General features: G+C 38.1%; 1 protein-coding gene and 1 long non-coding RNA gene across 4 annotated transcripts in view; one reads left to right on the top strand and one right to left on the bottom strand.

Moving 5' to 3' along the window:
- Positions 1–18012, bottom strand: part of slco4a1 (solute carrier organic anion transporter family, member 4A1) — a 50719-nt gene extending 32707 nt beyond the window's left edge. The window contains exon 1 of one of the 2 annotated variants that reach the window (XR_008388016.1): positions 17625–18012. The gene's annotated coding sequence lies outside the window, so the exon portion shown is untranslated. The remainder of the gene's footprint in view (positions 1–17624) is intronic. The other variant, XM_053644339.1, reaches the window with a different exon arrangement.
- A 234-nt stretch (positions 18013–18246) lies between these two features.
- LOC128619860 (uncharacterized) lies at positions 18247–24841 on the top strand. 2 transcript variants are annotated; one of them, XR_008388017.1, is made up of 3 exons: positions 18247–20384; positions 21415–21549; positions 21837–24841. It is a non-coding gene; the product is annotated as an uncharacterized LOC128619860 (long non-coding RNA). The 2 variants fall into 2 exon arrangements; XR_008388018.1 differs by having other exon boundaries at positions 21415–22585; positions 22702–24841.
- The last annotated feature ends 336 nt before the right edge of the window (positions 24842–25177 follow it).

The following is a 25177-nucleotide window of genomic DNA, read 5'->3' as shown; positions in this document are numbered from 1 at the left end:
CATCTATGAATGCAGTTATAAGGACCCAAAATTGTGACATTTTGAGAAAATCAGTCTAATTAAAGCTATCAATGCACTGGAACTTCTGAACAAATGGACTGATGAACAGAAGCACTACTTCCTTCAACTTTTTTATTTGTGTGTGGCTCGACTGCTCAAATTTTAAAAGCATTTTAAACTGTAGGTCACTGGAAGCTCATGTTAAATTCACAACTGAACATTTTACAGGGCTTACCTATTCCATTACACACAGGCAAACTGTCATTGGAATGAAATCGTGACAGGTCACTCCAGTGAAGGTAAGTTTTATGTAATGCATATTTAGGCCTTCACTTAAATCAACATTCACAAAACTAGCTGGAGACTGAGTATTAATCTCAGTTATATAGCATAATAAGACATTAAAGGTCACTCAGACTAGCACTCTGTTCTTAAGGAACATTGAAGTGACTTTAATTTCCAGCTTTAACTGTCGCTTATCTGTTAACGCTTGTGTTCTGGTTATGGAAATCTAAATATATCATTATGTCAATGGAGATAGAGACACTGTCAGCAAGATAGAGAGAGAGAGAAAGAGAGAGAGAGAGAGAGAGCGACAGAGAGAGAGAGAGAGGATGTCTGAGGCTGAGAGAGACAGGAGGTCTAACAAGCTTGCTAATGTAATTTATTCAGTTAATGTAACAACTGGATGTTTTAAGTAGATTTCCAACAGGAGAACACTATTATTTAATACACTGCAGAAGATAATGTTTTGGATCTTATTTCTGAAACACCATCTATTCAGTGTCTCTGTATCACCACAAAGACCTTATTACGCTCCTCTTTTTCCTCCATAACAGTAAAGTTATATAGTGCTGTGAAAAACTATTTGCCCCAACCGGATTTCTTCTGTTTTTTCTGGATCTCATACTAAATAGTTTTAGATCTTCAAATGAAATACAACATAAAACAAAGGCAACCTTAGTAAACATAATACAGTTTTTTTTTTTTTATATTGAAGCAAAATAAGCTATCCAACACTTATCACCAATGTGAAAAACTAATTGACCCCTTAAACTTAAAATCTGGTTGTGCCACCTTTAGCAGCAATAACTGCAACCAAATGCTTCCAATAAATGGTGATCAGTCTTTCACTTACTTCTATGCTTTGGATCATTGTCTTGCTGCATAATCTAGTTGCGCTTGACTTCCAATTTATGGATTGAAGACCGGACATTCTCCTTTAGGATTTTCTGGTAGAGAGCAGAATTCATGTTTTCCTCAATTATTACAAGTTGCACAGGCCCTGAAGCAGCAAAGCATCCCCACCTCATCACACTGGACTACGTTTACATGGACAGCAATAATCTAATTATTGACCTTATTCTGAATAAGACAATATTGTGATTAAGGTGTTTACATGAGTTGCTTTAAGAATATTCCTTTCATGTTCCCATTTTACATGTTATAGATCAGAGATCGATTAACGGCACACGTCATTACGTCACCACGCCACGCTGTCTGACGTTTCCTCCAGAATTTCACGTATCAACATACAGTTCATCTTAGTTATGATACTGTATACAGTTTTGGGGGTTTCATTTTTAATTTTACAAAAACTTCAAGTGCAGTCAATTATTTGTCATGCTATACGTGCAAATAGACGACTGCTTGAAGCCGTGGGCTGCGTCTGAAACCACGTACTTACCTATTATATAGTACCTGAAATATGTGTATATCACCTACTATATGGTAGGTAAGTACGGGGTTTCGGACGCAGCCGTGCTCTCGTTTGCCATCAAACGGTTGAGCACTGCCATGTGTGTATGTGTCCTGTCGCAAAATGCGGTGAAAACTCCCACGCGACGTTAATAGTGTAATTAAGGTGTGTACATGTCTGTAATGCACGTCAATAATGCAACTAAAATAGGAATACTCCACGTGTTAATTTGATTTGTGTTTACTTCGAGTGTGACTTTAGGCGGATTAAGGTAATCAAAAATTGCTGTTTACATGGTTGTTTCTTAATCAGAGTATTGCCTTAATCGGGTTAATATCAGATTATTGTTGTCCATGTAAACGTACTCATTGACTACGTTTACATGGACAGCAGTAATCTAATTATTGACCTTACTCTGAGTAAGATAATAACGTGATTAAGGTGTTTACATGAGTCGCTTTTAGAATACTCCTGTCATGTTCCCGTTTTACATGTTTTAGAACATAATTAGATTAACAGCCCGCTTCATTACGTCACCCGGCCACGCCGTCCGACGTCCCTCCAGAATTTCACGTATCAAAATACAGTTCCTCTTCGTTATGGTCCCGTATACAGTTTTGGTTGTTTTTATTTAATTTTTTTTACGAACGCTTGAAGTGCAGTTAATTATTTGTCATGCTGTACGTGCTAATAGACAACTGCTTGAAGCCATGGGCTGCGTCCCAAACTGCGTACTTACCGGGTATATAGTAGCCGAGATACATGTATTTTTCCCCACTACAGGCCTATAGTAGGCAAGTATGCGGTATGGGACGCAGCTGAACTCTCTTGTTCGCCGTAAAACGTTAAACTGCCATGTGTGATCGTGTGATGCGGTGAAAACTCTCATACGACGTTCATAATTTGATTAAGGTGTTTACATGTCTGTAATACACGTCCATAATGCGAATAAAACAGGAGTACTCCACCTGTCTTAATTCGATTATTGCTTACTTCGCTTATGACCTTAATTAGATTAAGGTAATTAAAAATTGCTATTTACATGGTAGTTTCTTAATCAAAGTATGGTCTTAATCGGGTTAAGAGTGGATTATTGTTGTCCATGTAAACGCACTGATTGTCACCACCATGCTTGGCCACAGGTATGATGTTCTTTTTGTGAAATTCTGTGTTTGGTTTACGCCAAATGTAATGGACCCCGTCTTCAAAACAGTTCCACTTTCGACTCATAAATCCACACAACATTCTCCCAAAAGGTATGCTGATCATCAAGGTATGTTTTGGCAAAATTCAGATGAGCCTTAATGTTCATCTGGGTTAGCAGTGGTTTTCACACCACCACTATCCCATGGATGCCTTTTTTTTCCCAGTGTCTATCTGATAGTGGAGTCATGAACAGTGACCTTTATTGATGCAAGAGAGGCCTATAGGTCATTTGATGCTGTCCTGTCCAAAACTGTATTATGTGTTTACTCAGGTTGCCTGTGTTTTAGCTTAGATTTTGTTTTAATGTCTGAAACAATTTAGTATGAGATACACACAAAAAAAGCACTGTGCATTTAATTATTTTTCATTTTACTACAAATGGTAATACCTTACAATGGTAATACTTTATGGTGGTTCCCTTAACTAATAATTTTAACATCATTAGTTAACATTGGTAACATTAATAAACATTAGTTAATGTTAGGTAACAAACCATAGGTAAAGGACGTTAACTCATATTGATAGATGTTTGCTTAAACAAAATACAGCTGCATTTTATTCAAATCATAATTAAAAATTAGTGCATATATGCTATATGGCCAAGAGTATGTGGACACCTGACCATATCATCCATATGTTCCCATTTCAAACCCATGGGTATTAACACGGACTGGGTCCCCCCTTTGCTGTTATAACAGCTTCCAAGCTTTTGTGAAGGATTTCCATTAGATTTTGGAGTGTGGCTGTGATGATTTGCACCCTTTCAGCCACAAGAGCATTAGTATGGTCAGCCACTGGTGTCAAGTGAAAAGGCCTGGCGTAGTCACCGTTTCAATTCACCCCAAAGGTGCTCAGTGAGGTTGGAGTCAGGGCTCAACCCACTCAAGTTCCATATCAACTTTGGCAAACCATGTTTTTATGGACCTTGCTATGTGCACAGGGGCATTACCATGATGAATGAAGCTTGAGCCCTTTAGTTCCAGTAAAGGGAAATCTTAATACTAAAGCATACAAAGACATTCTAGATAGTTGTGTGCTTCCAACTTTTGGCAACAGCTTGGGGAAGACCTACATATGGGTACATATGTACATCATCTACATGATCTTTAGGTCCACATACTTTTGGCCATATACTGTATATTAGCAAAAATGCAATTACAGATTCAAATGTTGACAACTTTTGAATTCTGGTCTCCAGGTATAAATATTGGAACTTGCTTTTCAGCCTAAGTTCTGAATTTTGCAAGTTAATAAACATCTTAATTAAGGTGTTAGACCATATTGTTTATTGGTGGCTTAATTTTATTCACTGATGCTATGAACATTGTTTAATGAAGTTGTTGGTTATTTGAATTTTTTACTGTTTAAAAAAATTAATACAAGTGTTAGTGAATTATTACTTGTACAAATGTTAGTTGTGCATTAATGCTGAATTTCAAGGTTTGTTCATCGAGTTAACAGAAATTAAATGTAAAATATTACCCTAGTGTCCCCAGTATTTTTATTAGTATATTTAAGTAACTTTTTATTGTGTTAAATGTATATATACACCTACCAGTCATAACATTAAAACCACTAACAGGTCAAGTGAATAACATTGATTGTCTTGTTACAATGGCACTTGTCAAGGGGTGGGATATATTAGCCAGCAAGTGAACAGTTATTTCTTGAAGTTGATGTGTTGGAAGCAGGAAAAATGGACAAGCGTAAGGATCTCAGCAACTTTGACAAGGGCCAAATTGTGAGAGCTATAGATGACTGGGTCAGATGGCAGGTCGTGTGGAGTGTTTCAGTATGCAAACTGGGGGGGGGGGGGTGCCACATGATAGGGGAGGGTTGGGGGGTGCTTTAGTTACAAAAGTTTGAGAACCTCTGATGTACTGAATACTAAATTTACCATTACGTATTATGCATAGAGTGCATTTATAAACACTGATTTTCAGTCACAAATGACTTATGAGATGCTATTGGCAGAAGAGCAAAAACATAACTAAAAGTTTGGTTGTGTAACAGGTAAGATATTGAAACACAATGTGGTATGCTGTTATAGGAAAATAGTCCACATTGGGATAGTGTGATGTTGCCACACTAAAGTGGGCTATTTTCCTATAAAAGGACATCCCACAGTATTTTATTCCTCCTTTATCACAGTGATTTGCCCACATTTACAATTCTAAATTTGAATTAACAACACATTGTGCTTTTTAACTTTTTATAGTTACATTTAATGATGTTGAGACAAGCCCCTGTTGTCACTTACACTGAAGCAGCTAAAAAATTATAATTCCCTGACCAGCCTCCTTTTTTCCTTTCTCCTGACTTTAAGAAAACCAAAAAACGCTCCTTGTCATGTTACTGAGAAACTGGAAAGTGTAATGTTCCTTGTACTGATGACCCATGTATAACCTAGAATTATACAGCTAATCTATAATCTGTTTTTGATAGATAGATCGATTTTTTTGCTTTTGTACTTTTTAAAATTACTTTTCATAACTTTTTTTTTTATGATTTTAATAAAACTAAATAGCAGATAAGTATGGAACATGAACGATCAAAACATTTCTGAACACTATAACTACTTTGAACAAGAGAACTAGGCTGTAATAACGTGTACTATTTTACATGTAAAACATGTTGCATTCCATTCGTCTTGAATTCTAAAATCATTCCCATATGAATGATGTCAATTGGGACAAAGGGCGCATCTCGTTTGCCATGATGTTGTTAAATCTCCGGCTCTCAGCCACTCACCGAACAGAGCAGATGCAGAGAGAGGTGTGAGTGCAGTGGGAAAGCAAGACCTCACCCTTGCAGGACAGTACTGGTGATATTTGGAAAGTTGCTAAGGTTTGTCCAAAAAGTCATTAGATTTGTCGCTAGGTGCTTTTTTTTGCTGCAAAAAAGTTGCTAAAGAGGTCTGAAAAATCGCTAAGTTGGCAACACTGGTCTGTACTGACAACTAGATAAAAGGCAGGCTAAGCTCCGCCTCTTCCCAGAAAAAGAAAATATAGAGGGAGAGAGAACGCAGAGTTTTTCATTTATGCACAATTTCATTTATCCCAAATGATGCCCTGTCTGTTTTTTGTTTTTTTTAAACAATTTGCGCCCCCTTCCGATCTCTCTGCGCCCCCCTGGTTGAGAACCACTTCAGTACATAACTGGTTTAGGATAAGGAAGTGTTGCCATGTCACAGCTTCATATTGAGTTTCACATGTTCTCCCTGTGTCTATTTGGGTTTTTTCCAGGTTCTCAGGTTTCCTCCCACCTCCCCAAAACATGCCAGTAGGTGTGATCGGATTTCATATATCATTTCCCCTGGAGGAAGGTTGTCACACACATTTGTTACACCAGTCTTCCACTGCTTTTATTTTCAGGAGGAATTGTCTTGCAAATCATATTTCCTGTACCTGTATGGACTGTTTCGAACGCTTTAATCACATGGTCTGCAAACGAAACTTATAAATAAATGAGATGATGAGTAAAGCTTTGAAAGGCAGTCATCTTTATCCATTATCCCAGTAGCAGAGAGCTCTACTGTTCAGCACGATTGCCAAAGTCTCACAATGATCACATATTTTCTGGCTAGGGCAATGACGCGTAGTCATCTAGTATGTCCAAATGTGATGTGGTTATGTGTAGAGCTGCAATAACCAATCGATAAAATCGATAATAATCGATTATGAAAATCGTTGTCAACGAATCTCATTATCGATTAGTTGGTCTGCGCGCGGCAGGGGTATGTTTACTCATTACGTTACTTCTCTTCCGAAAACACGGAGTAAATACTAAAGTTGTGTCCCATATGACGTACTGTACACTTACACCATGCACAATGTACTCTACCGTCTAGTGTATGAATTTTAGAATGGTAATATCATCTCAAATGGAACACTAGCGGGTTTTTTACTAACCAGAAGTATAAGCCACTTCCTAGTCGACGGCGCATGACGTCATACGCATGTAATGTGACGCCGCTAGCTTTAGCTAAATACCCAGAGTCACCGACAATGACTTTCTTCAGTTTACTGCTTATGTCAACGTTATCTTTTATTCCCAACATGACCTCAGTCATCATCAGATGGAGACGAAATCGTCAAGTGACTGAGGAAGAAAGTGTGCGACCTCCAAGTCCTCTAAGGCAGGGGGAATTTTACATTTAACACCATGGAGAAGATCTAACTTTATAAAGCGGAGTTTGTGTAGCACGGAAGCATGACAGTGATGCGGTCGCGAGTTGCTTAAAAGGTTTAGTTTAATTTAAGTTTATTGTCATTATATGCTGTATCAATGTAACGTCTGTTGTTTATTATAGTGGAAATTATGTGTTAGTAACGACGCCATGTTGCTAATCACGTGCAGTGTAGACGCGCTGATACAGAGTGTAGTGCGAGTAAGATCTGTAATGTCTAATTAAAACACTATGATCACAAATAAACACAAGTAAAATAATATTCCTAAAGACAGTGAGTAAGAGAAACCACAAGGTGCAGTGAAAGTGAGTTTTTATTGTTAATTTAGGACCGTAGTTTAATTCAGTGCTTTTTGTGCTTTTCAGTGCTTTTTTTTGCATCCGTAAAAAGTAATTTTATTATATTATACAATTTATATTTATAATAATTATAAACTTATATATATTTATCTATCTATATCCATATATCCATATATATGTGTATATATATATATATATATATATATATATATATATATGTGTGTGTGTGTGTGTGTGTGTGTATATATATATATATATATATATATATATATATATATATAAAAATAATATATATTCTGGCACTGAAAGTTGCCCCTGCCCCCCCAATACGACTAATCGACCAAGCGAAAAAAAATAATCGGCCAACTAATCGATCATGAAAAATGATCGTTAGTTGCAGCCCTAGTTATGTGTGTCCCAGACCACCTCCGAATGTGGTTTGAGTGATCAGATCACATTTAATTTTATTGTATTGTATATAGCTATAGTAAAATTTTATACTATTAGCAATCTCTCATACTCTCTCTCTCTCTCTCTCTCTCTCTCACACACACATACACACACACACACACACACACACACATACACAGGACACATAGTACGAGTCCAGGCCTAAGTAATATTAAGACAACTTTTTAATTACAACTGAGCCTTGCATGCCAATAAACACCATTATGACACACTGACCGAGGCCATGTTAATTATATTATTCTCCATGATGTTTGACATTCATAGTCGACACTGCAACCTCTTAAAATATCATGACTGTTACAAACCATGATAAAAAGGTTAGGCCTAACAAGACCTGGCATTAACCCAGTGCAATTGTGCACACAGACACACACACACACACACACACACACACACACACACACACACACAAAACCCAGTACCCTACTTCTCCAGGGAGCATTTTGTGCACCTCAGCCATTTGCTAGTGAATTTAACTGGAATGAATGACCCATAAACACAGACAAATCAGCTACTCAGCTACTCTGTTACTCACATCTAAGCCTAGAAGAAAAAAAAAACTGTTTGTGCCCTATGGATGAGAACATTTTCATACTGGAAGATCCCACTACCGCAAGGATATAAATGTTTCATCCTAATATAAAGGTGATCGGCATTGCTTAATTTGTTAAACATGAGGCACTGGTACAACAAGAGAGATGTTATCCGTCAAATACACAGGGAGGGAAAAGGACCACTTCCACAGAAGTGCTCCAAACACTTCAATTAACATAGTACTGTTGAATGCCACCACATAGGCCTAACATTAGTATGATGACCTCAATACATGTGACAGCAAAGTCAGCCGCCAATTTTTCCACCATATCCATGATGCATGAGCACATGTGATGGATACCGTGAGTATGCTATATCTAATTTACCAACTGGTCATCAGGGAAATAAGCCAATTGTATTTTTTGAAAGGGAGGTGACAAGAATGATCACCAATAAATATAATTTTTATTATTATTACTTATTATTTTTAATGTTTTCATTAAAAGGAAAACAAAAGCTGATTTACAGACCCAAGTTATGGAACACAGGCACTCCAAATCTGAGAGGTGCCAGATCCTGTTTTGGATCCAGTCTTTAAGGGATCAAGTGGACCCAAACCATGCCCACAGCATAAAAGAGCCACTGGTTTATCTACTTCAATTTACACATTCAGGCCTGATACAAAAGGATACCACAAAATACGTCTATAAATGCATTCTAGAAATAAAATGTGATTTATTTCAGGATGATTAACATCTATCGTGAGGCAGCCAGAAATTTTCTGATGTTGTTTCAGGGATTTGCATTGCCCAGCCCTTTTTCCCCCCCTCAGACACAGGGAAGCAGAGTTATTTCAACCAGCAGGGAATAATGGAATACATATAACAAAAAACAGCTAGAGAAAGAGGAAGAGAGAGAGAGAGTGTGAGTTAGGGGGATGTCACCACTGCCTTCTTCCTCTTTCAGCATGAAGATACTGTGTATATAAAATTGCATGTTTTTGTGATGAAAAATGAAACCAAGACAAACCTTTAATGTTCTATAGCAACCACCAATATTTAAGTGAAAAACATATGAAACATTTTACAGAAAAAAGGGAAAAAAAATCATGTGTGCACAACCCTTAATTAATACCAGTACATTCTTAAAGTACCTTCTGCTTGTAATTCAACACTCAGCAATTTTATTTCACTTTTCCTTGCAAAAATACTCCAAATCTATCAAGTTTCAAGGGATCTCTTGTGCACAGCCCTCTTTGTCATTTCATAGGTTTTCAATAGGATTTAGATCTGGGCTCTGACTTTGCCATTCCAAAATGTTGATCTTCTTCATTCTCATCATCTCATCAATCTCATCATCTGCTAAGTTCCGCATAGTCCTAGGCCTCCCATGGCTTCAAATATAACTCTCACATTTCCTGAACCCAAGGTGAAGTCATTCAGTGGTCACCCTTCCGTCATGATTTGTGCCTCCAACAACCATGTCAAACGGTGGCCACCACCAACATAGAAATCTCAAAGCCCAATGATGAGTTCAAGTTGATGCCAAGTTAAAGGAGGCGTACAGGAAAACCAAAGTCTCTGGTTTACCTCCACCTCACCCAAACAATTTCACCTTCCTGTGTATGGAGGATTAAATCACTGAGGCACTTAAACTGGGTTATATCGGTCCATCCACCTCTCCTATATATATACTATGCTTGTGCTATATTTTTTTATACAGACTTAGATCCTTGTATTGATTACCAAAAATTTAACCAAATGACTTTAAAATATAGTTATCTCTGCCTCTTGTCCCAACAGCTCTCCAACAACTCAGAGGAACATATTTTCACTAAGCTCCACCTCACGTGTTTATGACCTCTTTTGCATTTTTGAATGGGACAAGTGGAAGACACTTTTTAGCACCACCTCTGCTCATTTTAAATACTGCATCATGCTATATGGGCTCTCTAAGACATCCTCCGTCTTTCAGGTGTTGATAAATGATGTCTTGTGCAACATGCTGAAAAAAATGTGTCATTGCATATAGTGACGGTATTCTGATCTACTCCCCCACTCTTGAAAGTCATGTGAGCATGTGCTGGCAAAACTACTAGAAAGCAAATTCTGTCACAGGAGAAAAATTCCATTTGCCTCTAGGGTTGTCAAAAGTACCGGTACTTTGGTACCAAGTCAGTACGAAAATGAAAAAAAAAGTTGATGGTACCAGATTGTCATAAGTACCGATAGTAGCGAGTACTGGGTCAACCCGGTACTGATGCGCTTTCTGACAGATAGTCAGTCAGGTACTTTTCATGGGTGAACTGTGCAACAAGAAGACATTGGAGCCACCGCAACAGCAGCTCCGCTGATTGCCATGGCTGCATCTGAAACCACATACTTATCTACTATATATGAGTCAAAATACATGTACATGCAAAATACCTGTGGTTTCAGGCACAGCCATGGCAACCGCCGGGGCTTCTGGTGCGGTGGCTCCAAATCCACAAAAGTTTGTGGACTAGAAAGGTGCAAAGAGCCATGTCTGGAAATACTTTGAATTTGAGGCAGATCACAAATGGAACATCATCAATAACCAAAAACCGATTTGCAAACGGTGTAATTTAAGTTTTGTGACGAAAGGAGGAAACGCATCTAACCTATTAAAGCACCATAAAGACAGATTTATGTCAATTATTGGTTTTGTTACTTATTATTTAAAATTATCATTGTTAATTTGCTTTTGTTGTGTAGGAGCTCACTGACGGTCGTTTTCCACTTTCAGTGGTGTTACAGCTAAGTGTGTAAAAGCCGTGCCCCTAAAATTTATGTGTGGATAGATTAACTTTGCTTTCAGGAAGAGTGGCTGGCTTAACTTGCAGTATTTATTCAAGTAGTTCAAGCAGGTGAGTTTCAAATTATGGTAGCGGTTGTATTATGAATGCTGTAGCATAGTTTAATTTGAGTGTATTATAAAACATCCTCGTTTTTTGCTTACTTAATGGTTAGAATATGTGCATTTAACGCTAATATGGTCAAGAGTCCTTATTTACCATTTAATGCATTAACCTTTATTGGGATAAAATAAATGGGAGGACATGATGGGGTTTACTAATTTTACACACCAGAGGCTTTTTGCTGACCTATATATCTGAAATTTATATGTTAGAAAATAATAGATGTGTGGCTAGCACTGTTTATGTCTTTAATATCAGTCAGTCAGGAAAATATTTCTACTCTTGGCTGGATAAATCTAGTAGCTTTAATAATGAAATACTTGAAGTATACAGAATGGCATTTAAAAAAATTAATTTTATACTGATATTTAACTTTATTAATAAAATAGTGTGTTGTTTAATTAGCATGTTTTTGTGTTTTGCTTTGGTACTGAAATTGGTACAGAGTACCGTGGAATTTTACTGGTATTGGTAGCAACTAGGGGCACATGGTGGCTTAGTGCATGTTCGCCTCACACCTCCAGGGTCGGGGGTTTGATTCCCACCCACCGTGGCCCTGTGTGTGCAGAGTTTGCATGTTCTCCCCATGCTGTGGGGGTTTCCTCCAGGTACTCCGGTTTCCTTCCCCATTCCAAAGACATGCATGGTAGGCTGATTGGCATGTCTGAATGGGTGTGTGAATGTGTATGTGAGTGTGCCCCGGCAGGCGAGTGTGCCCCGGCAGGGTGTACCCAATGTGCCCTTTTATACCCTTGTGCCCAATGCTCCCTGGGATAGGCTCCAGGTATCCCCGTTACCCTGAAGGAAGGATAAGCGGTATAGAAGATGGATGGATGGTACCAACTACTGAAATGTTGATCCCGTGACAACCCTATTTGCCTCATAACAAATTTATAAAACATAAAAAGGAAATGTGAATGACATAAGAGACTGGCCTGTCCCCAAAACAATCATTGAATTTCAACTGATTTTATACACACTTTTATACAATGTTCACTGGGTTCACCAGCCCATTCAAAATTTTCAGATGCATCAACAGTGTCATGTATCAACTGGACTCATGACGTAGAAATGTCTCATTGAATGGGAGGGGTATGGCCCAGAAGAATGGAGTTAGCACCCAGCCCAAGATGTCTTCAACCCATTACTCTGCCAGGAATTCCACACTAGACATCCTGATCATCCAGGCCCATGTCCCATGACCCATGTCCCAGAGTGAGACCAAAAAACATTAACTTCAAGAGAGGGGGTCCTGTCACATCACAGTCGGCATTTCAGAATTGGAATTTGGTCACAAATTCAAATTCCCAGAATGCACTGCTGTAACACTGAATGGCTGAATCAGTATCCATTTCCCATCAGCACCAAGAGCTACAAACCAGGCCATATCCTATCCAACATGTTTATGTGTGCCCCACATGGGTTACACTTGGGCTACAGGGGTACCGAGTGGGCATGGACCCAAAATGGGCATCTTATCTGGGGCCCACTTGGGTCAACTAAGTTGGTCCCACATAGGCGAACCCAGGTGGGCTCCTTGTGTGGCTCCTAGGTCACTAATGGAAAATGAGTGCACGGGCTCAAAATGGTCAACACAAATAGGGCCCATTTTGGTTTACCAAATGGGTTAGACAAGTGCAAACACAATCAATCCCATATAGGCTGATTACATGGGTCTGAGATAGTACACAAATAGGCACAGTTGAAATATATATATATATATATATATATATATATATATATATATATATATATATATATATATTTCAACTGTGCCTATTTGTGTATATATATATATTTTATTGTTGCTTTGACACTTGGACTAATGTTCAAATGTTATAGCTGGTAAGTTAAGCTACTTCAATCTAATCAAAGTCTAAAAATGCCAACACTTATGCAATTTTACCAGATTTTACGCTCTTTAAAAGGATCAAGAGGGTGCGGACATGGAGAAAAAAAAACAGTTTGGAAAAAAAAGACTATTGTGAGATCTTGTGAAACTTTTTTCCAGGATCTGGCCAGATAACATCATAATGCACATCTCCCACCCCCCGACTTTTCCATTTATGCCACTGCCATTGTGCTGTCAATTTTCCAGAGGTGACTTTGTCAGTGTACCCAAGGTAAGAACATACATTATTATATCAAAACTGAAAAATTAAATGTATTAGAAATATATTGTTTTCACAACATAATGTTAACTAAAACATTAGTTTGGCTTGTCACGTTAGAATTACAGCTAACTAACATCACTGGATAGCTAACTCCTTCAGAGTTTGCGCCTCTTTTATACTGTTAGAAGACGGTATATTATTTTTCCTGAATTTCTGCTGCCCCATAACCAAAACAATAAGAATTGAGAATAAAACTAGCAATTCAAATTTGTCCGAATGTGTTTAATAGCAATTAATTAAACAACTGTTTAACAAGCAGAACATAAACTTAAATACAACATCTGTGACTTCCAGCAGTCAACTCTCTCATCCACAGCCGCTATATTTTACACATGATGATTTATTGATAGATTGTCATGACATCTGCATATGTACAGTTCTTTGTCATAAATGTATCTGATTTAACTTTGAAAAGGGGAATAAAAAAGAGTGGCAAAATGGTTGATTAATTTATTTTCTCTTTTTAAAGGGGACAGAGGAGTGAGGAGCTGCACTGCATTTTTTTTGTTTGTTTATTTTGTTTTGGAATACTTCATTTTAGAGTTTTCAGATATGCAGATATGAACAGTACAAGTTAAAATCTGGCTTCACTGCATTTTTCAGTTTTCTGAATACTTTATGAGTTTTTATATTTATATTTACAAGTTATTATAGTTATGTACAAATTATTCCCATTAAAGCCTTGCTTAATGAAGTAAAGCATGAACTACTAGTCTCTCTTCATTGAAGCAATACATTTAACAATTTAGTGTACTTTAGTGGGTTAAATGAAACATTTGTATTTAGGGGTAAAATGTGGTAAAATGTGGTAACACAAGCAGACATATATATATATATATATATATATATATATATATATATATATATATATATATATATATATATACACACACACACACACACATATTTTTATATATATAAAAATTATATATATAAGTGCACTAGATAAGACCTAGGCCGACTCCTGTAGGGTCCAAATGGGAGACACCTGGGTTACCCATATGGGCCCTATATGGAGCCCATCAAGGGCCCATCACCAACCTATCTGGGCTAACCCATGTTGGGCCTCCATGGAAACTGAGGACAAAATTGGCTGGGCCCCAGTTGGATAGCCCAGGTGGGCCCCAACTATCAGCCCAGGTGCAAAACCTTTGGGCCCCACACGGGTGTGTTGGCTGGGATGTTTCATAGCTGCTTTGAGACAATGTCCATTGTCAAAAGCACTATACAAATAAAATTGAATTGAATTGAATTACTGGAATTCTGATTACACTCACCTGTTGCCTTCACACACACTTTTAATAATCTTTTACATACACACAAACACACACATACATACACATTGCTAAGTCTCCTGGTATTACAAGTTATGATTCCAAGTCATTTGCATTCTGTATTGTTGTTCTAGTTATGTTGGCTTGACAAAGCCAATACTGTTCTAATATAAATACTATTCTATAATATAAAATACTGTTCTGCTTTATTTCTGACTTTGTTTTGTTTGATATTTGAATTTGCCTATTGCTTGTTCACTGAATGCTTGATTTCATGCCTGTCTGATCTTGATTTTTGGATTGTGTTTTTGACTGTTTGGACCTCTCTCTGCCACCCAACTCGACAGGAATGAGTCAAGTTGAAACTAAATGTCATCCTTAACCACAGACAATGGACCCAACATTGTAGCTGCTGTTAGGCATTTATGGTGACTAGGGCTGGGCGATAATATCGATAACATGATAAATTATGTCATAATACACCTTTTCAGAGATAGCATGGATATAAAGATATCGTTTTATAACCTATACTTTTTTCTTTTTTACTTTTTTTTTAGTAATTATGATCTCTTCCAGTGTTAACAGAAACTGAAATACATGTTCATGTTATTATATCATCTGATTACAATGTACGAGTAACAGGGGGAAAAGACACAGCATGGCGGCAATTTCAGACATGGTAAAGTCTATTGAAGTAGCCTGCTACATGGATACACATCATGCAGAAATGTTGACAGCAGTTGAGCAACGTCACTCAATGCAGCTTCTTAAAATGACAGTTCCTTGCGAGAACTGGGTTTGGTGATGTTAACAAAACCGTGGTGTAACTCCTAGCTATAAGAGCACTTTTTTTTGGGTGGGCCAGATGTCCAAATTATTTGCTCATTCAGTCACATTAAGAAGTCATCCCAAAGTTGTTCGGTAGGGTTAAAAGTTTACAATACTAATTAATATTAATAATAGTAGTAGCAGTAGTCTATTAAGTGGTATTAGGCATGATTATTCATCAAAATACAGAAAATCCTGCACAACAAACCCACTTCTTTATAATGAACATAAAAGGTATATAGTGTCCAAATAAATCCTGCTGGAAACAAATATATACTGTAATTTATACATTTTTTATATATAAATATTTATATTTATTGATATTTTTGTGTACACATTTAGACAAATCCTTCTGAGAGCTTAGCGCACCTCTAGGCATAAGGCTTAGGGGAACAGATGTCCACTGGGCTTCTTACAACTTAATCACATTTTGTGTCAGTAGACAGCCTCAACATAATACAGAACTTTTTTTTTTTAATACCCTCAAAGCTATTGGGTACTCTGACGAAAGACATACACATGTCCATCTGTGATATGAATGGTAAGCAAACTGACATCTTATAATGTGTTGTTTGTGTGCTCATCATTGTAAGCGTGTTTTTTATGTTTCTAAAAGTGCTATATAAATGCAATAATAATAATAATAATAATAATAATAATAATAATAACAATAATAACCCATGTAGAGAGTGGTATTGATGCCTCACACCTTAAGGGTCCCTGGTTTGATACTGAGCTTGGTTTACTATCTGGGTGGAGTCTTGAATGTCAGACAGGTTCACCAATGTCTCCCAAATCCCCAAAAACATGCCAGTAGTGGGACTGTCAACTCTAAATATTCCCTATGTGTGAATGTGAGTGTGTGTGCGCAGAGTGCCCTGTGATGGACTGGCATCCCATACAAGGTGAATTATTATACCTTCTGCCCATTGTTCACTGCAACACAGATCAGAATATAACAGGTACTGAAGCTGAATTAATGATTATTATTATTATTATTTTTTATTATTATTATTATTATTATTATTATTATTATTATCCATCATCCAGCTGCTATCCATTTTCTCTACTGCTCATACCTGTATGGGATGCCAACCCATCAAAGGGCACAATCATATAAACATTCACACACACATTAAAAAACTACAGACAATTTAGATGATGCCTGTCAGCCTACAATGCATGTCTCTGGACTGGGGGAGGAAACCAGAGAAAAACTCAGAAGCATGCACACAGAGCGGAGGCAGGAATTGAACCCCCAGTCCCAGAGGTGTGAGGCAAACAGGCTCATATATCTCTGTACCCCCTACATTTCTCCAGTGTTTTATATGTTCAGTAGAGAGTCATTGAGCAGTACAGTATACTGTAGTGTACCTAGCATAGGCAGGGCTCCAGTCTGATGTACTTCTCTGCTCATATTTCAGCACTTACATATTTTTACTCTGCATAAGGTTGTTGTTTTTTTTTTTACACAAGTGTCGTCATGAATTCTAGCATTATTCTTATTCAGACAGGCATTTAAAGTGGACACTGGAGGACCGATGTGGCTCACCTCCCCTATTCTGCTGTACTGGTAGAGAACACGCATGCTGACTACAGCACGATTTAATGACACTTTCGTTCCGTTTCATCATAGGATTAAATCCTGAAATAACACAACCCGGATTGGCACCCTGTCCAGGGTGTACCACGCCTTGTGCCCGATGCTCCCTAGGACAGGCTCCAGGTTCCTCGCGACCCTGAAGGATAAGCGTTATAGAAGATGTATGGATAACCCAACTCAGATGTATACTGACCAAATATCAGACAATCTGCTACGACCGCTTTTTGTTTAGCATGCACAATCTAAGCTAGCTAGCTAAGCATCCAGACCTGTCAGCCATATCGCCGGATTTAAGTGATGCTCATTTGGGCTTCTCTACACTCCCATGAACATCGCTACTGTTCATTGTTTTTGGGTTTGTCTGTTTAATCGTCACTGTGACTAGAAAGAACGTTAACAGACACTCACATTTTCACACGACGACGGCTTCAGATGTCTCTAAGACGAGTTCTTCGGGCTATCTCTCCACATCCACGCGTGTCGAGTGTGCGCCTCTCATACTGTAGTGCGCTGATCCAAAGCGCTTAAGACACCGTTCCAGTGAGAGCCCCGCCCTCCTGTGGTGCCACCGTGCTTTTCAACCAACCGCATGCCAATACAGCTGTGCGCGCGCCTCACACGCTTTTAAAAAATGTCACTTGTCTGCTACTAAACACGACGTACTGGCATAAAGTTGGTTTGACGTTGGACGTTCGATATTCGCAGATATGCGGAAATGAAGGGACCGTCTCTAAAGTTACATACGACATTGTTATACACGTTTCTAACTTTAATAGCATTTGAATGGAATGACTTACAGCCACACAACCAACTGTAAAGTGTTCATGTAGGTGTCAGCTAAGATGCACACCTTTTAGATCTCCGATATTTATTAAAATAAACTATTAAATCATATGTACATTTTGCCATTTATTTCACTACAGAATGGGCCCATACACAAAATATACCATTATTTAATGTTCAATAGCATTTGAAGGGAATGACTTACAGTCACACAACCAACTGTAAAGTGTTCATCAAGGTGTCACCTATAATATTTACATATTTACATATGATTTAATAGCTTATTTTAATAAATATCAGAAATCTAAAAGGTGTGCATTATAGCTGACACCTAGATGAACACTTTACAGTTGGTTATATGACTGTAAGTCATTCCCTTCAAATGCTATTGAAGTTAGAAACGTGTTTAACAATGTCGTATGTAACTTTAGAGACGGTCCTTTAATTTCCGCACATCTGCGAATATCGAACGTCTAACGTCAAACCAACTTTATTCCAGTACACGACGTGCTCTTATGATGTTATGTTAATAATCGACGAACAATAAGGACATTTTATATAAACAAAAGACTATTTTATTTGAAAATTGGTTTCGAAATAATATTCTACCGGTGGACCAGTTGTTTAAATACAGTTGGTTTACTCTTCACATACAGTATGATAAGATTTTGAAGCGTTATAATATTCCTGTACCACCAGGGGGATTTTCAAAGGTCTCTGGTGCAATCCCTGCGCGAGTATGCATTCTTTTTGTTTTGTTTGTAAATGCAGAAGATATTTTAATGCAAACACTGCCTCATACTGCTGATTACACAGGTAGATGTTGACTTGCTACAGTATGACATTGCAGGCTGTCGCACCTCCTTTGATGCCCATGTACCTAACGCATCCAAACCATATCGGCTCCCCAGTGATTAAGGGTGTAGCAACCCCACTGGCACTGTTAATGCATGCTCAATGCCACTGGTTGCACATGGTTTCCTCCTGTTACACCTAATACCACTCAGACATTCTTGCCTAACGCAATACCTTCAGACCTACAGACCTTCCCAGTGACTCAGGGCATGCTCAGTGCAACAGGTTCCATATGGCATAGGTCAGCTGCAGGGTCATCATCCGGGTACCACCGCTCAACAATGTTTCGCTCCTTTAACCCCAGAAAGTCTACGGGTGGCGGAGCACTGGCAGGGACGTCAACTGCAACTAGACCTTGGGTAAGATGTTACTACCCCAGCACTTCTCCTTTCTCTTCATCCAGAGCCTGTAAATAACAGGAAGTCCTGATGTAACTGTGCATTGCAATGGGCTGGCACCCTCTCCATTGTCGCCCCCCCCATGTGCCCCGAGTTCCCTGGGACAGGCTCCAGGCTCCTCTGCGACCCTATGCAGGGTAAGCGGTCTTGAAAATAGATGCATGGATGTTCATCTGGCATGTGTTTGATGAACATGTGAAATGTAAATAGTAAAGTATAAAGAGTATCTCTCCCTCTTACTCTCTCTCTCTCACACGCACACACACACACACACACACACACAATCCAACATAAATACATTGCACTTTGTTTTGCAAAAAAACAAACAAAACAAAACATAAATGTTGTTTTGTTTTGTGTTTTTATGTTGTGACATTTAGGTATCTATCTCAAATTATCTTAAAAGGTGCTCCAGTATTTGTAGATGCTAAACAAATCCCAAAGCATCAGTTTTAGCCCTTTAATTTCAATGCTGGATTCTACTCTAATTGCTAGTGCAGTGTTGATCTATGTTTTTTTACTGAAATTATTTGCAAAGTGATTATTGTTGCTCTCAAAATGCAGTAAAATGCATCGATTTATGCTATAGTCTTCAAAAACTTCTCTGTAATTTAGTGGGGCTGGGACTAATTACCTTGGTAAAAATCAAGGCTACAGCCCTGTGCACTGGAAGATCAGAATCAAAGTTGTACTAATGTGTAGCACTTCTACTCGGTTGGGTTTGGAATGAGGAGGTGAGAGGCAGGCTGAGGACAACTTTATTCTCTTTATTTTTACTTTCACTTTTCAGCTCACTCATTCAGACACACACACACACACACACACACACACACACACACACACATACACACACACACATACACACACTTTCAGGGTTTTGGCATCAGTGTAGCACTCCTCCTGGGTTGGGCCAGGAATGAGGAGGTGGGAAGGCTGAGGACAACTCAAAAGGGCTCTTTTTTCTCTTTATTTTTACTTAAATTTTCAGTGGACACAGTCAAAGAAAGGCACACAAACACACACATATAAGGCTTTGTGCTGGTCTGCTCTCTCTCTCTAGGCTCTCATCTCTCGCTTCCTTATCCCTTCTGTTGCTCACTGCAACACAGAACATTCATTAGCTAAACCAGAGGTATGTGATCCTTACCAGTCACCTTCTATGTCTCAGTCCTCCTTTCAAAAAACGACGCTCAACAATGCCCCGCTTCCAGTTAAAAAATGTACTGTAACAGTAAGTTTGATGTCCTTTGTCATGTATCATAGCATACAGTGGTCTTCAGATCTGTAACTGGTACTGATGATTTCTGTATGCTCAGAATACCTCTTAAAGTTGATTTATACTTCTTCCAGCATGTCAGGACATCATTAGATGATGCTTGCATAGCATGAAGTATTCAAATTTGCAGGCAATGTGAACATGTCCATACAATAACACCAAAATTTAACAAAAAAATCAACAGCAAAGACAAAGCAGTAATAATAAATTAAAGTCAACATGGGTGTAACTTTGTTTGTAAAAGGTCTTTGGGGGAAAAAGAAACCTTGCATGATCAATTATAAATCAAGTCAATTCTCACCAAAAGCATTTCTGAAACATTTTCACTGGTCTGTACACAGCAGTATCAAGCAGCTCATATAATGAACATCATCAATTTAACTAGTGTGAAATTAAATGATGGATGATTGGTTGTATCACCTGTCCCATACTGGGAACCTGTTAAAAAAAAAAAGTGTGAAATCCTGCAGAATGAAATTGGCTGATATAAAGACAGATGATATAAAACCTCAGGCTTTATATTCACACATGCCACATCATGATTGTATTTTTCTATAAATAAATCTATTATACATTAAGGTGATTATATTGCCAAAGCAAACCTGAAAAGCAGGGAGGAAACTGATCTAGTAGCTCGTGCTGTTCATTTATAGCTATTCACAGTGATAATTTATAATAGAGGAGACATTTTATTAAAGACAACGCTCTGAGAAACTAAAAACGTAACTCAATCAAAAAGTGGTTGGGGAGCACGAGCATGTCACCTACCTGTTGAAGACATTATATACTAGATATCATAAGGGATTTTTTCCCCATTTAAACTATTGTTTACACTTAAGATGCATTTGGAACAACATTACTCTGAAAACTTTGATAAAACCCACAGAAAGAAGATAAAAATATCCAGGTGAGCAAGCAGATACACCTTCATGCCAACCAAATCTACATTCACCTGAAGGCCAGTGGACGCACAGCACTGAAGACAGGCACAACACGCAGTTAGCTCATGGTGCACAAGAACGTAAATGCATGCAACACTTACCTATAAACCCCGTCTCTGCATCATGACGCAAATATGTGTTCATGCACACGTAAAGCTCCTGTAAAATTAGCCTAAAATATGCCTATCCCAAAGTAAAATTAAAGCCGGTCTTGAACCATTTGTAGTACATGCATGATTTTGGTCTCTTTTGAAAAGTGACACTCTGAAGTGTAAGTGCTACTAGTATTGAGTAATAGAAGTTTGAACATAATGAAATAGAAGGGATTTTTTCCTGCCTGTTTTTTTTTTTTTTTTTTTGCATACAGATCCCTGCAGATGACTACAGCTTGGAGCTATTAGCTGGAAAACACAATTGGACCATTTTGTGTTTTACCAAAACCACCTTTTGGAGACTCCAAAGGGCCCTTGCTAGTCATGTGCACTTACAGTGGGGAAATAAGTATTGAACGCATCAACATTTATTTCAGTAAATATATTTCCAATGAGGCTATTCACATAACATTTTCACCAGACTTTGGTATTAACTCAAGAAATCCACACATATAAAGAAATCCAAATATTAAAGTCCACACTAACTGAAATTTATTTGAATACTTAGTGGAGAAGCCTTTGCTTGTAATGACAGCTTCAAGACGCTTCCTGTATGAAGAAATTAATCAGCCGCAGTATGTAGGTGTGATTTTAGCCCATTCTTCTAAACATATGGTCTTTAAAGCTTGTTCAACTGATTTCAAGTCAGATGACTGACTGGGCTATTCAAACACCTTGATTTTTTTCTCTGAAACCAATTGAGAGTTTCCTTTGCTGTATGCTTTGGATCATTGTCCTGCTGGAAGGTCCACCCATGTCTCATCATCATCCTGGTGGATGGCAACAGATTCTTCTCAAAAATCTCCTGGTAAAGGGCTCCATTCATCGTTCCTTCAATTATATGAAGTATTCCAGTACCATGCAATGAAAAACAGCCCCACACTGTGATGCTCCCACCTCCAAACTTCACTGTTGGTATAGTGTTTTAAGGGTGATGTGCAGTGCCATTTCTTCTCCAAACATGGTGTGTAGTATGACAGCCAAAAAGTTACATTTTGCTCTCATCTGACCAGACTACACTCTCCCAGTATTTCATAGGCTTATCTACTCTTCTAACTATTCTTCTGACTTCCTGGTCAGAAATCTTGCGAGGAGCTCCTGTGCATGGCCGGTTGATGACGGAGTGATGTTGCTTCCACTTGCGGATAATGGCCCCAATGGTGCTTACTGGAAGATTCAGAAGTTTTGAAATACATCTGTATCCGATTCCATCAATATGTTTTGCAACAATAAGGTTGCGAAGGTCTTGGAAGAGCACTTTGCTTTTACCCATCATGAGATGTTTCTTGTGTAACACCTTGGTAACGAAAAGCCTTTTTATAGACCATCAATTTACTAACCCAGCTGATATTAATTTGCACAGATAGGGGGTATAATTATTTATGGATTTCACCTGGTTTCTTGCCTTACCTTGCCTTGGAGAACTGCTTTTTCTTAGCATGTTCTGTACTTTTTTCCTGTGTCATTCCACTTTATTACACATGACTTTATGTATGGACTTTAATGTTGTGAATTCTTTATATTTCCAGATTTCTTGAGTTAATACTGATGTCTGGTGAAAATTTCATGTGAATAGCCTCATTGGAAATATATTTACTGAAAAAAATGTTGACATGTCCAATTCTTATTTCCCTCACTGTATCACTAGGTTGTCCACTCATACCATAGCTGAAATTTCAGAAAAGTTAAAGCTGATTAGTCCCTACATGCTTGTTGAGTTTAGCTGGAAACCAAGAGCATTATCAGAAATTGATTACTAGAAAGCGACTGAGCTGCACTCATTTATGTTGTACTCAGGCCCTGTTGTGCTTCGAGATACAGTAGCATTGAAATAGAGATGTATGATAACTTTTCTGTTGCTATGCATTGGCTTTTATCCTCTGGAACCCCAGAGGTGATGACTGATTGTACTCATGGATTGCTTGTCTCTTTTGTATGTCACTTTGGACAGTTGTATTGTAGACATGAAATAGTCTAAAATATACATCAGCTGACTCACCTGGCTGAGGAGTATCGTCTGTTTGGATACGAAATGCAAATGCAGAGTTACCAAAGCTAAACAAGTGCAATTTAATTCAACTACATTTTGACTTGAAGTCACGGGAGAGCAGTTCAGAAAAGTTGTCACTGAAAAGTACACTTTGTTTGAAGTGCAAGGGGGTAATTTTATGCAAATAGTGGGTGACATTGCTGCTGTACGAAATATCATTAAGGTAGATGGGGTAGACATTTTTGTCCGATTTCAAAAGTTTAAGCATCAAGAGTCATTCTTCTCGTATCCATTTGAGTCATCCAACATAGCTTGTTATAAAGTTTGGAAGTTGCATGACAATCTTGGTGTGGCCAGGGTACAAGACATCAAAATAAAATATTTCCTCTGTCCTGAGAACACTGTCTTCATTGCAATGCCACTCATCAATACGGCCCAATGAAACATTTGTTGTTGGCAAAATGCCTATGATATTGTAAGAACAAGTCAGTTAGTTTTTTTTTTTTTTTTAGAAGAATTAAGTGTGCTTAACATAATCAGTTCCTGCTTTTACAAATTTGATGCTTTATTTTTTCTATATCTGCAAGGGAATTTTTTTTTAATTAATATTCTTGCATTCTGAGTCCAGTGACTAACCAGCCCTGGTTGCCATGTACCCCTGCTAGGGACCATATTTCAAGGATAGAGAGGGTATCTTTTAATTTACAAAACAAACTCACCTCAGGTTACAGATTTAAAAGATCATTTATTGTACACACACACACACACACACACACACGTATGTATATATATACTCAGCAAAAAAGAAACGTCCCTTTGTCAGAAGACTGTATTATTTATACATAATTTTGTAAAATCCAAATAAGCTTTACAGATCTTTATTGGAAAGGGTTTAAACAAAGTTTTTCATACTTGTTCAATGAACCATAAACTATTATTGCACATGCACCTGTGGAACAGTCCTTAAGACTCTAACAGTTTACAGGTAGTAGGCAATTATGGCCACAGTTACAATAACTTAGGACACTAAAGAGACCTTTCTACTGACTGTGAAAAACACCAAAAGAAAGATGCCTGGGGTGCCTGCTCACCTGCTTGAACATGCCATAGGCCTGCTGCAGGGAGGCATGAGTACTGCCGATGTGGCCAGAGCAATAAACTACAATACCTATGACAGTGCTACAGGGAGACAGGAAGGACAGCTGATTGTCCTTGCAGTGGAAAATTACATGTAACTATGTCCCCCCCCCCCCAGATGTGATTGAAAACTTGCAAAGCTTTCGTGGAAGAGTGGGGTAACATCTCACAGCAAGAACTGACAAATCTGGTGCAGTCCATGAGGATGAGATGCACTGTAGTACTTAAAACAGCTGGTGGCCACACCAGATACTGACTGTTACTTTTGATATTGACCCCTCCTTTGTTCAGGACTCATTATTCTATTTCTGTTCATCAAATATCTGGGGAACATGTTCAGTTTATGTCTCAGCTGTTGAATGTTTTTATGTTAATACAAATATTTAAATATGTTAAGAAATTTGCTGGAAATAATAGCAGTTGAATGTA

This window comes from Ictalurus furcatus, chromosome 15 (genome assembly GCF_023375685.1).
Source record: "Ictalurus furcatus strain D&B chromosome 15, Billie_1.0, whole genome shotgun sequence".
Classification (NCBI taxonomy): domain Eukaryota; kingdom Metazoa; phylum Chordata; class Actinopteri; order Siluriformes; family Ictaluridae; genus Ictalurus; species Ictalurus furcatus.
The sequence above is the reverse complement of the archived record's forward strand: the minus strand, read 5'-3'. Positions and strand labels throughout refer to the sequence as shown.